The sequence below is a fragment of the Oratosquilla oratoria genome, chromosome 40 (assembly GCF_046742065.1).
Source record: "Oratosquilla oratoria isolate Oo_2021 chromosome 40, ASM4674206v1, whole genome shotgun sequence".
NCBI lineage: Eukaryota > Metazoa > Arthropoda > Malacostraca > Stomatopoda > Squillidae > Oratosquilla > Oratosquilla oratoria.
In genome coordinates this window covers 36,279,240-36,294,239 of record NC_134816.1, presented here as the reverse complement: position 1 = coordinate 36,294,239, position 15,000 = coordinate 36,279,240, and positions in this window count along the sequence as shown.

Genomic DNA, 15,000 nt, shown 5'->3' with positions numbered 1-15,000 from the left:
TAGAAGACTTTGTAGCCTAGAATTTAATGAACCATGCCCTTGGTCCAACTTGCTCGCGGCAGGGTTGAACTGCCGTCACCTCGACCTCCGTCGCAAGTGGCGACGCTCTAATCCTCTTGGCCAGTGAGCATTTATATATATATATATATATATATATATATATATATATATATATATATATATATATGTAGGTCGGTATAATCTTGTATCAAGAAAAACAAAGAGAAGGCTCTATTCCACCATGATAAACCCTGTGACCCCTTACGGGATCGAAACCCGAAGCCTCAATAAACTAAGAGAGACAAAATTGCTCAGATTTGAGAACAATATCCTCAAATTAATCTGTGGCCTGATATACGACGGAGAGCTCAAATATATGGCGAAGGCGATGCGCGCGTGAAGTCCGGGGGGGGGGGGCAGATAGCCATACCCCAAGTGACCGACTCCGTACATTAGATCGTCAAGGAAGAGGTCCTTGGACACATTCTCACATCGGACGAGACAGATTTACGCGTCATGTTTTCACCGAGGTCGTGGTGGGCAGAAGACCTCGAGGACGTCCTCGTACTAAATGTGGAGAACGACGTTCGAGGCCTGGATGTCGACCTCGACGATATTGAGATGTGAGTCATAGATTGGCGAGCCTGGAGACGTCGACTAAGGGCCTCAATAAACCTGAAGAGCCACCGGCGTATATATATATATATATATATATATATATATATATATATATATATATATATATATATATATATATATATATGTATGTATGTATGTATTTGTATGTATAGGTTATATACAGTAGGTTGTATGGGTGATTCACAATGACCTTAGATTTGTGATCATTAGTTATTACGCTCCCGGATGGGAGCAAGGTCAAATCTCGAATTGTCGTGTGTATATATATATATATACACACAAACATATATATATATATATATATAATGTGTGTGCGTGTGTATGTCTGTGTGTGTGTGTAATAAATAAAATGTACATACATATACACACGTATAATTTTATATATACATATAGTCCCATGCATATACTGTAAATGAAGCGCAGTGTTTGGTAATTGGTCGGGTTTTTTTTCGTGGAAAGTTGCTTATGCGAGCGATACAAGTTGATGACTTTAAAGAAGGATTAAGGAACCTGCCCTCGGGATTGAACCTCTTCTTCTTTTTCTTCTTCTTCTTCTTCTTCTTCTTCTTCTTCTTCTTCGTCTTCGTCTTCTTCTTCCTCCTCCTCAAGATTCCCTTCGAGGACTTTCTTTCTTCAAGGTCGACGTTCTTCAGCTTCTCATCTTGCAAGGACTCTTCCCCCCCCCAGCATCCCCCCCACCCCCTCCCCTTATTTTCCCCCTTCCATCTCACTTTCCTTCTCCCTTCCTTTAATCTTTCTTCTCCGTCTCCCCCTCCTTCCCCCTTCCTTCCCCTTCCTTCCCCTTCCTTCCCCTTCCTTCCCCTTTCCTTCCCCCTTCCCCTTTCCATCCCCTTTTCCCCTTCCTTCCCCCGCCTTACTTCCTTCCACTTTCCTTCCCCCTTCCCCTTTCCCCTTCCTTTCCCCGTCTCCCTTCCTTCCCCTTTTCTTCCCCCTTTCCTTCCCCCTCCCTTCCCCTTCCTTCCCCTTTCCTTCCCCTTTCCTTCCCCCTTCCCCTTTCCATCCCCCTTCCCCCTTCCTTTCCCTTTCCCCATCCTTCCCCCGTCTCCCTTCCCCCGTCTCCCTTCCTTCCCCCGTCTCCCTTCCCCCGTCTCCCTTCCTTCCCCCGTCTCCCTTCCTTCCCCCGTCTCCCTTCCTTCCCCCGTCTCCCTTCCTTCCCCCGTCTCCCTTCCCCCGTCTCCCTTCCTTCCCCTTTCCTTCTTCCTTTCCTTCCCCCTTTCCTTCCCCCTTCCTTCCCCTTCCTTCCCCTTTCATTCCCCCTTCCTTCCCCTTCCTTCCCCCTTCCCCTTTCCATCCCCCTTCCCACTTCCTTCCCCTTCCCCCTTCCTTCCCCTTCCCCCTTCCTTCCCCCGTCACAATTCCTTCCCTCTTTCCTTCCCCCTTTCCCTTCGCCCTTTTTTCCCCTTTTCTTCCCCTTTCCTTAACCTTCCTTTGCTCTTCTCCGTCCCCCTCCCTCCTCCCTTCCTCCTAATCTTCCCTGAATCCTCCCCAGGTGGCCTGGGGTGGGCGTGCGTGCGGGAGGGTGGGCGTGTGGGCGGGCCAGCAAGCTCCCTTGTGGCCCCCTGCGGCCCTGATCACTCTCGTGGCCTCCGCTCATCAGGGGGACTCTGCGCACCTGAAGAAGGAACAAAGTTGGTGGTGGCCAGGGACAGCGGGGGGGATCGGTGGGGGGGAAGGGGGGAAGATGGAGAGAGAGAATGGGAGAGAGGGAGGGAGGCGAGAGAGAGAACGGGGGAAAGAAGGGGAGGGAGGGAGGGAGGGAAGGAGATGGTGGGAAAGGAAGGAAAGAAAGAGGGAGAGTGGAAGGGAGGGAGGGAGAGAACGGGGAAAGGAAGGGGAGGGAGGGAGGGAGGGAAGGAGGTGGTGAAAAAAGGAGGGAAAGATGGAGGGAGAGTGGGAGGGAGGGAGGGAGGGAGAGAACGGTGGAAAGAAGGGGAGGGAGGGAGGGATGGAAGGAGATGGTGGGAAAGAAGGGAGAGAAGGAGGGAGAGTGGAAGGGAGGGAGGAAGAGAAGGATATGATGGGGGAGGGGGAAGATGGAGGGAGAGTGGGAGGGAGAACGGAGGGAAAGAAGGGGAGGGAGAGAAGGAGATAGTGGGAAAAGAGTGAGAGAAGGAGGGAGGGAGGGAGAGAGAACGGGGGGAAGAAGGGGAGGGAGGGAAGGAGATGGTGGGAAAGGACGGAGAGTGGGAAGGAGAGTGGGAGGGAGGGAGGGAAGGAGAACGGGGGGAAAGAAGGGGAGGGAGGAAAGGAGATGTTGGGAAAGGAGGGAGAGGAGGAGGAAGAGTGGGAGAGAGGGAGGGAGAGAGTGGAGGTAAGGAGGGGAAAGGAGAGAAAGAGGGGAAGAGTGGGAGAGGAAAAGAGGGTTGAGTGACGTAGAGAGGAAGAGAGAGAGAGAGAGAGAGGGAGAGCGGGAGAGGGAGGATAGGTGACTCATTACAGACTCTCCCCCGCATTCAATGTATCAGTGACAACCCCCACGGACCAGAGCCACGAAGCATTCTTATGTGATCAGAAACTAATCTTCAATGGTGTATTGCCCAGGATAGAAGCGCTGGTTATGGGCGAATGGAGGACAACATCCTTTTGCTACTCAGGGAGGTTCCTGTAATTGAATAGAATCACCAGGCAACATTGACAGGACTCCTGAGGTGAATCCTGGAAAAAGTACAACGGCGAGCCACAAAACTGATTCCAAATATCAAAAATAAATCATACGAAAATCGACTAAAACATATAAATCTGTTTTCCCTAAAAAAGCGTAGACTCAGAGGTGACTTGATACAGGTCTTTAAAATTCTAAAGGGAATTGACAACATCGAAAGTGACATTGAATGAGAATCAGACAAGAAACAATGGTCTCAAACTGTCCGGAAATAGATTCAATTTGGAAGTAGGTAGAAACAACTTTGCCAACCGTGTAGTTAATGAATGGAATAAACTTCCTGCAGAGGCAGTGCAATGTAGTTCAGTTCGAAGCTTTAGGAATCATTTAGATAAACACCTAAGCAAGATGCTGTAATGATTATGATTTATTTTATATTATTTGTTTTTGTTTTGTCATCTTTTGTCTGTTTGATTTTCATTTATTATTAGTTATATGTTAATTCATTATTATCTACTATTTACCTGTTTGTTTATTATTTAACTATACCTGTGCATTTATTTGTGTATTTTATTTGTTATTTACATTGTTATAGTTTTTATTTATTAATTTATTATTATTATTATTTTTTTTTTTTTTTTTTTTACATCAGACCTAGATATGGACCAAAAGGTCTCCTGTCGGCATGCTCCGGCTTTGTAATCCTTTGTAATCCTTGTCTTTACAATGATAAAGAAAAGAACTTTAGAATAACTAATGATAAATCATAATGATAATCATGATAATATTATAATAATCAAAATGATGATAGTAATGATAATGATTATAGCTATCTATCTATATATCAGAGGCTTTTTCCCCCTTAAAAGGGAGGTAGCCAAATCAAAAGGCAAGTACCCACTCCCACCCATTCCACTCCCACCCATTCCACTCCCACCCATTCCACTCCCACCCATTCCACTCCCACCCATTCCACTCCCACCCATTCCACACCCACCCATTCCACTCCCACCCATTCAACTCCCTCCTATTCCATTCCACTCCCACCCATTCCACTCTCTCCTATTCCACTCCCACCCATTCCACTGCCACTCATTCCACTACCATCCATTCCACTCTCATCCACCACCCTTTCTTCCCTCTCATCTTAGCTCCTCATGGATGACGGGTCATACCTGTATCCCGTCCACTGCCCAGGGTCAGAAGCAATACATCAAGACACAGCACATCCACAGCAAGGCCGCTTCACTCAATCGGCGACCCTCCCCCGTCTCCGTCCCTCTTATGCAAAAAAAAAAAAAAAGAAAAGATGGGGAGAAATCCCTTTGGGCTGCGTCAAAATATCATTCATACATAATCACACCCTAACCCCCACCCCTTTCCTTCCTTCCTTGTATCACAGTATCTTTTATACACAGCCATTCTCCACTCATCCTTATCTCCTGCCTTCTCCCCTCTTTGCTCAACAGACATTCCCCTCGTGCTCAACGCAATAATAATAATATTTATAATGAAAATATAATAATGATAATAATAATATAATAAAAATAATTGTAATAATAGTAATAATAATAATGACAATGATGGTACTAATGATTAGTACGAATAATGATAGTAATCGTAATCATCATTAATTATAATGATGATGATAATAATAATAGTGATTGTAAATAGTAATGATGATGAGAATAAAGATAAGGTTAATAATGATGATGACGATGATGATGTTATTAATAATGATTACCACCAGCTCCAGCGCTTCCATCATAACTTCACGAACTCTCCGAACAATAACACTCCGCTTGAAAACACCACACCATTGGCACCATATGAGCAGCGAACAGCCGCCCCACAGCCCCCTCAAAGCCTCCTCACAGCCCCATTACAGCCCCATCACAGCCACCAAACCCCCACTACAACCCCACCACAGCCTCCCACAGCCACTAACAGCCACCAACAGCCCCCAAGACCCCATTATAATCATCCACAGCCCCCTCGTAACTCCTTCACAGCCACCAAAGCCCCGCCAAATTCCCCTCACAATCCCCATAGCTCCGCTAAAGCACCCACACAGCCCCGCCAAAGCCACCTCACAGGCCCGCCAAAAGCCCATCACAGCCCCCTCATAATCCCCGAAACCTATCACATTCACTCACAGCCCCCACAGCCCCGCCAAAGCCCCCCTCACAGCCTCCCCCCCCCCCCGCGAACCAACGGTGACAAGTCAAACAAGGAATCATACAGTCGACTTTGTTCTCCTCTATGTCATCTGAATATTTGCATTAATTCAGATCATTTACACGAGCCAGCGAGCGCGAGCGCGTCTGTGTGTGTGTGTGTGGAAGCTTACGCAGAACCTGGCAGCTGTGTCCGTTTCCCTCGGTTAAAGTAAATCGCTTAACGACAGAGAGAGTAAGAAGCGTAGAAGTACAATGTTTCTTCCCCGGGTCGGATGTGGATCCCGAGAGGAAGGTAACTTCGACGCTGAAGGAAATCGTCCGGTCAGTTCGAGACAAGTTGGTTGGCTTTCACGAAAAGGGAGTTATCCTCTTCCTCTTCCTTCTCTCCCTCCTCTTCTTCCTCCTCCTCTTCCTCTTCCCTTTTTCATCCTCTTCCTCTTCCTCTTCCTCTTCATCCTCCACCTCTTCTTCCCCCTCCTTTTCCTCCTCCTCCTCCTCATCTTCTTCCTCCTCCTCCTTTTCTTCCTCTTTTTCTTCCTCTCCCTCCTCTTTCTCCTCCTTCCTCCTCCTCCTCTTCTTCCTCTCCTTCCTCTCCTTCCTCCTCCTCCTCTCCCTCCTCTTCCTCCTCTCCCTCATCTTCCTCCTCCTCCCTCCCAGCGGGCTTTACGGCAGAAGACGCTTAGCTCCCCCCTCCCCTCCGTCTTTGTCTTCCCTTGTGGGAAATGTATCAGGCCAAATGAAGGAAATCGATTCCTGGAATTACGAAAGTCTGGATTGTTTCTGAACAGGTTCTCAAAGGAGACGCAAGCTGCGACAAAGAATGCAACACAAAATGGAGGACAGACTAAAAAAAAAAAAAAAAAAAAAAAAAAAATTGGTGCACTTTAAGTAAGATGACCAAATTTCCTGATGGTGGAGAGTAGAATCGATCCAATCTTATTACATGAGAGCAATTTAAGATTACTGGTGTAGCTAACGAGACGCTTCGAGGACTGTTTTGAATCGGACAGGAGTGCGGGATTCGAACCCATAACTAAGCAAACGCGAGACCAGCATGCTTCCGATTACGCTAACGCTCAAAGGGTATAAGACAGCATTAAGAGGGGGGCGGGCAGCATAATGGAGGGACAGTCGCAGTATAATAAAGCAGCATAGTTTCTCTATTATTAGATATTTCTTTTCACATAGACAAAATGATGTGTGACACTGGTCCGTAGGGGCGTCCCATATAGTCCCTAAGGTATCGGCTACGTGCTACTGCGCAAATTATACTGCACAATAACATGTAACCAATACCCCAGACGGGGCATATATGTATATATATATGTATATATATGTATATATATATATATATATAATTATAAACATGTATATATATATGTATATATTTATATATATATATATATATATATATATATATATATATATATATATGTGTGTGTATATATATATATATATATATATTTATATATGTACAACGGCGAGCCACAAAACTGATTCCAAATATAAAAAATAAATCATACGAAAATCGACTAAAACACATGAATCTGTTTTCCCTAAAAAAGCGTAGACTCAGAGGTGACTTGATACAGGTCTTTAAGATTTTAAAGGGAATTGACAACATCAAAAGTGACAAAATTTTCACATTGAATGAGAATTAGACAAGAAACAATGGTCTCAAACTGTCCGGAAATAGATTCAATTTGGAAGTAGGTAGAAACAACTTTGCCAACCGGGTAGTTAATGAATGGAATAAACTTCCTGCACAGGTAGTGCAATGTAGTTCAGTTCGAAGCTTTAAGAATCATTTAGATAAATACCTAAGTAAGATGCTGTAATGATTATAATTTATCTTATATTATTTGTTTTTGTTTTGTTATCATTTGTCTGTCTAATTTTCATTTATTATTAGTTATATGTCAATTTATTATTATTTACTATTTACCTGTTTGTTTATTATTTAACTATACCTATGCATTTATTTATGTATTTCATTTGTTATTTACATTATTATAGTTTTTATTTATTGTTTTTATTATTAATATTATTTTTTTTCGCATCCGACCTAGATATGGATCAAAAGGTCTCCTGTCGGCATGCTCCGCCTTTGTAATCCTTTGTAAATATATATATATACATAAATATATATATATATATATATATATATATGGTGTATGTTTCTATATATATATATATATATATATTAGGATTCCTTTCTGGATATCCCCAAAATCCCATTTTACCAAATCATGGTAGCATCGATGTCCTTTAAGGTGCTTTAAGAACGGCCAGAGTATGTGAGGAATTAGGTCTTTGTAAATGGAGATTTTTGGATAACAGTAGATAAGGACCAATTATAGTAAAAAAAGATGAGTACAAACAAATTGAGATGACGTAAACACACACCAGGAGATGACACTCTCAAAGTCTATTTTAGTGGCAGAAGATGAGCCTACCCCAGAAGGCCCGTAGCTGCGGCCGAAGCCGTCACCTTTCCCCTACGCGCCTTGGGGGCTGTTGGGGGCAGGTAACAATTACTGCTGGGAATCGGTGAGGAGTGCGGGATTCGAACCCATAACCAAGCGAATGCGAGACCTGGTAGCGGTAGGTTGAAGTGGAGTTAGTGGAAGAACATGTTAATGAAGGAGAGTGGAAGAGACCATAAGACCCACACTAGGCAGTTCCATGTCCATTACCACCTGTCATGTGTACCCTTGAAGTTATCTCGCCTTCTCTTAAAACAACCAATTATCTCAGTTTTGACTACATCGTTCCTAAGTCTATTCCATTCGTTGACCACTCTATTCTTAAACCATTCCTTGTCTATTTCCTTCTTTAATCTAAAATTATCCAATTTAGACCCATTACTACAAGTCCTGTGAGACCTGATGATACGAAGATTAGATATGAGTCGCGGGGGAGGACTGCTAAGAATCGGAGAGTAGTGCAGGACTCGAACCCACAACCAAGCAAACGCGAGACCTGATGATACAAAGAGTGGATAGGAATCGTTAGGGAGGACTATTGGGTCAAGTAACACTCACTGCTGGGAATCGGAGAAGGGTGCGGGACTCGAACCCACAACCAAGCAAATACGAGACTTGATGACCCGAAGAGTGGATAGGAGTCTGAGCACAGAGGAGTTTGGGACCTTAGTGCCTGGACTATGGACATCAAGACGACACAAGGATAGGAGGAGAGATATCTGGAGTCCTTTGAGGAAGAATAGAGAGGCGGTAGGTGAGGTCAAGAGCCTCATAGACTTTAGAACGTGAAGGAAAATGAAAAAAACATCTGTAGAGATATTGAGCGTATTTAATTGGGTACAAGTATTTTGATTTTCTTTTTTTCATTGAAATGACACGAGCGTGAATTTTGTTGAGTCCCATTGTCATATATACGATTATGATAAAAGATCTGGTGCGTTTATATCACAAACTTGCAAGTCGGGAAAATAAGACTTTACTAATGTTTAGGGTTTTATCTTGTGGTACTTCTTGTTTCAGGAGAGATACGCGAAGCACGTGGCTATATGGCTAATATACTATAGACTAAAAATAGACTATAATAGATAATATAATAGACCAGGAATAGTAGATAAAAGACTATAGATGATAGATTATAACAGACTAATATACTAATGTAGTATACTAATATTATATCTAAATCGGTTGTGAGATACAAGGAACATCTTGATAACAGCAAATGTTTGATCTAATCCCGTTGATAATTTCACACATGTATTCATGCCAACCTGGATCCCTTTATATGTATAATATATGAATAATGTACATCTTGTGTATACGAACATCTTGTAGTTCAGTAACACAAAGTTAGATGTCAAAGGAAAAGGATTCTGTCACCGATGAGAACGGAATAAAAGATCTGACAGCTCGGCAATTAATTGTAATCGGATAGGATAGTGGTAGCAGTAGTGTTACTTCGTCTTCTATTGCTTAGTTACCCTGTTTTCCTAATTGTAGCTTAGTATAGTAAACACAAACAGCCTTGTTAGGGCCAGTAGGCCTGATGTTGTTTGTTCTTCCTTTGTGTTCCTTTGAGACGAAGGCCCTTTGGTCTTCCTCCTTCAGGTGGGCCGGTAGGCGGCGCTGGCGGCGGCGGCGGCAGCTACAGGATAGCGGCGGGGCAGCCGAGCGACCGCAGGAGGAGGAAGAAGAAGAGGAGGAGGAGGAACGGTATCGAAGTCCGAGGTATTCGGCCGAAGTGAGAACATAACACGGGCGTTCGACAAAGGAGAACAAACCCAGGGAGGATTGTGTTAATTAAACTCGGACCCGCCAGAAACATGCGGGAGAGATGGAAGTTTTGCGTCGCGCGGCGTTGAATGACGGAGAGTGGATGGGTGGGGGGTGGGGGATTATAAGACCAGGTATTGATAGTCATGAAAGCATACCACGTCAAGATATCTGGACGATGGAACCTGGATTTGATAACGATGGTGACTGTCACGTCCCATGGTAAGTTCAAGTCACAATAAGATGTTTAATTTTTTTTTACTACATTGTCTCTTAATCCTACTATCAGTTTTAGCCAGTTCCGGAAATTGATCTCTCCATTGATGTCTTTGTATTCTGTAGGATAGGCGCCATCAAGGCTATAGTGCAGCCGAAGATCGCCAAAGCGCTGCCCTGGCACTTAAGTATTGTAATAATAATAATAATAATAATAATAATAATAATAATAATGATAATAATTAATAATAGGTTTATTGAAATTGCAGTGATACACTGACAATAATACAATAGAGTACTTTTATGAGTAAAGCGCCTAGTCTAAGTTTTACAGTGATACGCTGATAATAATGCAATACAGTAATTATGTGAGTGATATGCCTAGTCTAAGTTTTATATTGAGTTTATTGTGCGGTGGAGTTGGGAGAAAGGGTAGAGGATAAAGGAGTGATAGTTGGTGACGGCAGGAAAATATTACATTACTATCAAGCAGTGATAGGACGATACAAAAATTTTCAACAATTCCGATAGGAGTCCCGATACTGGTCTAAACTTCCGGTTCCGATAGATGATTAATAAAGGTACTTTGTTTATAAAGTATATGTTTTCCAAACCAATTGCAGGCCCTGGAAATAATAAAAGAATTATAATTGTAAGTATCGGAATCGGACACGTATCGCAGTCAGAAGTTTGGAATAGTATCGGAACTATTAGAATAGTTACAATATTTGGTATCGTCCTATCACTACTAATAAGTTCATAATATTGCAATATTTTTTTTTCTTTTGTCAAGGTCTCCGAAGCTCAAGCACCTATGAAATTGACACTGAACCCCTGCTCGCCATCTGTTTCGTCAGTTTTTGTAGATCGTAGCTGGGATGCAACAATTATGATTTTTTTTTTTTTTTTTTTTGGCTTGGTTAGGGACCTACTCGTATTGTTCCTTGATCTATCATTAAACTTAACACCATAATTTTATACTTCGATTATAATTTCTATAACATTCCGCCATTGTCAGCATTTAACTCATATAGTTATAATCGTACTTTATGAAATATGCAAGACCCTTGTCAACGATTAATTGATTCACTTTGAATTGAAGAGTCGAACATTATTTCTGTTTTATTTTGTTGATCGCGACAATATGATTCTATAAACTAGGAGTATTTTGGTGGTACTAATTACTTACTAGAATTTATGCGATGTTTCCAAAATAGTAAATAAATAGATAAATAAATAAATGAAAACTTGTTATAAGCAGATGCGTTAAAAATTGGTAACCGCAATTAATCCTTTAAATATTTAAGGATTCCTACAAACTGATTCAAATCCTTATGCGTTCGCCAGATGGTTTTATTCAGATTAGTAAAAACTCCGTACAGGAAATGGTCTAGAAATTAAACTAAATTGGTTAAAATAAATGTAATAACCTCTCTGGTTCCTTTCGACCGAATAAGATTTTCTGGCGTTCGTAGTGGACTGTAATGTTGTTGTTGTTGTTGCTGTTGTTGTTGTTGTTGTTGTTGCTGCTGCTGCTGCTGCTGCTGCTGTTGTTGGCCGTCTCTTACCAGCGCTTCCATCCGTATGGACATTTTCGCACCGCTGTCGTGCACCAATAGTCATTGTAGAATGTTGTGGTGGAAATTGCACCGCCCCAACTTTGCACCATCTCTTGAACAAGACCTGTTCAAATTGGGTCAACAGTGAACAAAGGTTTTCGTCTTTAATCGGCAGAGGTCTTGTGGTGAATAAAACTCTCGACCTTATCCGTAATCAGTTTGCGTTTCTTGGCTTAAGTTTGGTTTAATTAATTGAAATATGAAAGAAAAAAGAAATACGGAGATGAATAAAATGGCTTCTTTCTGGCGCCAGTCGGGGGAGGGGGAGGGGGAAGGGAAACAGGTACCAACCAGTACGGAAGGGTTTGGGAAGCATCAACAAGATTTTCTTCATCATCCTCCTCTTCCTCCTCCTGCTCCTCCTCCTCCTCCTCCTCCTCTTCCTCCTCCTCTTCCTCCTCCTCTTCCTCCTTCTCTTTCTCCTCCTTCTCCTCCTCCTCCTCCTCATTCTCCTCCTCTTCTTACATTTCCTCCTCCTTCTACTTCTCCTTCTCCTCCTCCTTTTTCCCTTCCTCCTGCTCCTCCTGCTCCTCCTCCTCCTCCTTTTTTCCCCTTCCTCCTTCTCCTCCTCCTCCTCCTCCTCCTCGTCCTCCTTTCTCCCCTTCCTCCTGCTCCTTCTCCTCCTCCTCTTCACCCTCCTCCACCTATTCCAAATAATAATTAAACTATCAATAATTGGTTAGGTACCGAAACGTCTATGTAAGGACCAATAGGTTCTGTTGTTGTTCGTTTGTCTTTATAATTCCATGTAAACCCTCCTCATTCTCATATTCTTCCTCCTCCTCCTCCTCTTCCTTGTCCTCTTCCTCCTCTTCCTCCTCCTCATAATCATCATCTTCATCCTCATCCTTCTCTCTTTTCCTTCTGCTCCTCATTCTCCTTCACTCTCTCCTCCTCTTCCTCCTCATCTTCCTTCTTTTTCTTCTTTCTCTTCCTCCTTGTCCTCCTCTTCCTCTTCCTCTTCCTCCCCTTCCTCCTCCCTTTCCTCTTCTTCCTCTTCCTCCTTTTCCTCCTCGCCTTCCTCTTCTTCCTCTTACTCTTTCTCCTCTTCTTCCTCCTCCTTTTCCTCTTCCTCCTCTTCCTCCTCGTCGGCCGCCACCGCCATGTCGTTTTATGCACGTTGTCCCTAATCCTCCATATTTGCGATTTTTTCTTTCGCGTTAATATGGACTTGACCCGCGAAAGTAAAGAAAGTTTTTTTCTTCAATTAAATAAAACCGTTTGGGGTCAGAATGGAATATTGGAAGAAGATTGTTTTATTTTATTTTTATCTATTTACTTATTTATTTATTTATTTATTTATTTATTTATTTATTTATTTAAAATGACAACAAACCGCTTTACGTTAATAGGTCTAACTTTGAAACTACTGTGTATTGATATTGAAAAAATGGATAATGTCTTTTATATCAACTTAGTATTAAAATATTTTTATCAATATATCTAAATTTATTTAATTCAATTTGATTCAATTGATATACTTAAGCAATTCCTTTCATGTCCACTTACAAGTGCCGTATTGTTCATGTTGATCAAATATGCTCAACAGAAGACAAGAGGAAAGATAGCTTCTGCACTGTTTAGGCCACAAAAGATGACTTCCAGTCGATTGTGTAGGAATTTTGTGACACCCCTACGGAGCAGAGTCACTCAGAATTCATTTATGATCGGAGACTGATATCATTTGTGAAAAAAAAATTCTCATCTTTCCTTGTACGAGTGCATTATACCTCTTTCTCCAAGCCTCCACATCTTCGGAGCCGAATTATAGAAGCGCTGGTCATTGATGATATGGTTTAACGCCACAAACTTCCCCCTATCGGAAGGCAAGGACGTTGCCCCTCACAGAGGACTGTGTAGCGTGGAATTTAATGAGCCATACCCTTGGTTCAACTTCGCCGGTGGCAGGATTCGAACCGCCATCCCCTCGACCTTCGCCGCATGTAACGATGCCCTAACCCGCTCACACCTCGTGTGGCATGATTATAGATAAATTAACAAATGAATAGATTAATAGATAGATAAATAGATAAATGAGTAATGAAATAGATAGAAATAAGAAATGTTTGAGAAGGTTAATGGAGATCGACTCTAGGTTTCTGTTCTCCCAAACCACTGAAGATTTTCTTCAAGATGAATGAAATTGTTTGTCTTTAACGAGATTAGAATAATCGACTAAAGTATTTGGTGCTTTAGGGCGTTGATATGACATTTATTTGCCTCGAGTGAATTAAAATTAATAAATTACATAACTGATTAAGTATTCAATTAATTGATATAAGGAGATACACGGGTCTAAACATACATTTTTATTCTTTAAATATCTTTATCAATGAAAAGATATAGATTGACAAGGCTTAATGTCTTTGTGATTTTCTTTCTATTCCGACATTCGGAAAGACGCCCTCAAGCTGAATAGAATTGTCTGTCGGTGACATATTAACTGATGCGCCTTAGGTTCCTGGCGCCAATCAGAGCGAAACGTCTCAAGTGATCTCCCCCAGTCTATTAACGCGAGGAAGGCGTAGCCTCTGGGTGCAATTGGAAACACACGGTTGTCGTCATTTCAGAGCAGCGGGTTCGAGTCCCGCACTACACCTCTCCGGATGTTGCCTAGCCCGATAGTCCGCGAAGCGCATCATAGGACAAAGATGACGGCATCGGCTGTGACTCCTCAGTTCCTCCTGGCGTATGCACCTCGCATTCAGGAAAGACCCCAAAATGATACTGGGGTTCACGTAGAATTTAATAAAATCGCCTGACGGCAGAATAGAGTAAAAGTGAAAGTACCAACAGGTACGGAAGGGTTTGGTATTGTATTCTTGGGGGGAAATAACCAGCGCTTCTGTCCATGAGGACAATATCACACCAAAGAGATGGATTCCTAGAGGGAATACAGGAGAGATTTAAAAAGGGCAGTAGCAGAATGGAGGGATACAGTGATAGAACATGAAAATTATCTCTTTATTTATTCTTATACATATGTGTATGTATATAATATATATATATATATATATATATATATATACATATATATGCTAATAAGAACACGGGTACGTGTGTTCATTTATGCAAAGTAGACCACTTGGAAAAAAGAAACTAACGAAGCAGAGCGCTTTCGTATATTACATCTTCAGTGCAACAAGTACATAGTGATAGGAATGCATAGAAAATATATACATGATACAAAGGAACAAGGACAGTTTGAATAAGCGTAGCGACCAATTACCCCCTGGAGAGCGGAAGGTCATTGTCAATTATCTTAAGATGGTGGGGCGACATCAGGTCACAGTCGCCAGGGTCACTGTTTCTACTAATGATATAGGGCGACATTAGGTCAATTCGTTGGGTTACATTTTACCTGATATTATCTTACTAATTTCTTGACAAATGAAATTATCAAGTTTGTACAAGCCTTTATGTAGGTTGGTATTTTGATTACTGGTGGTATGAATCAAACTGCACTC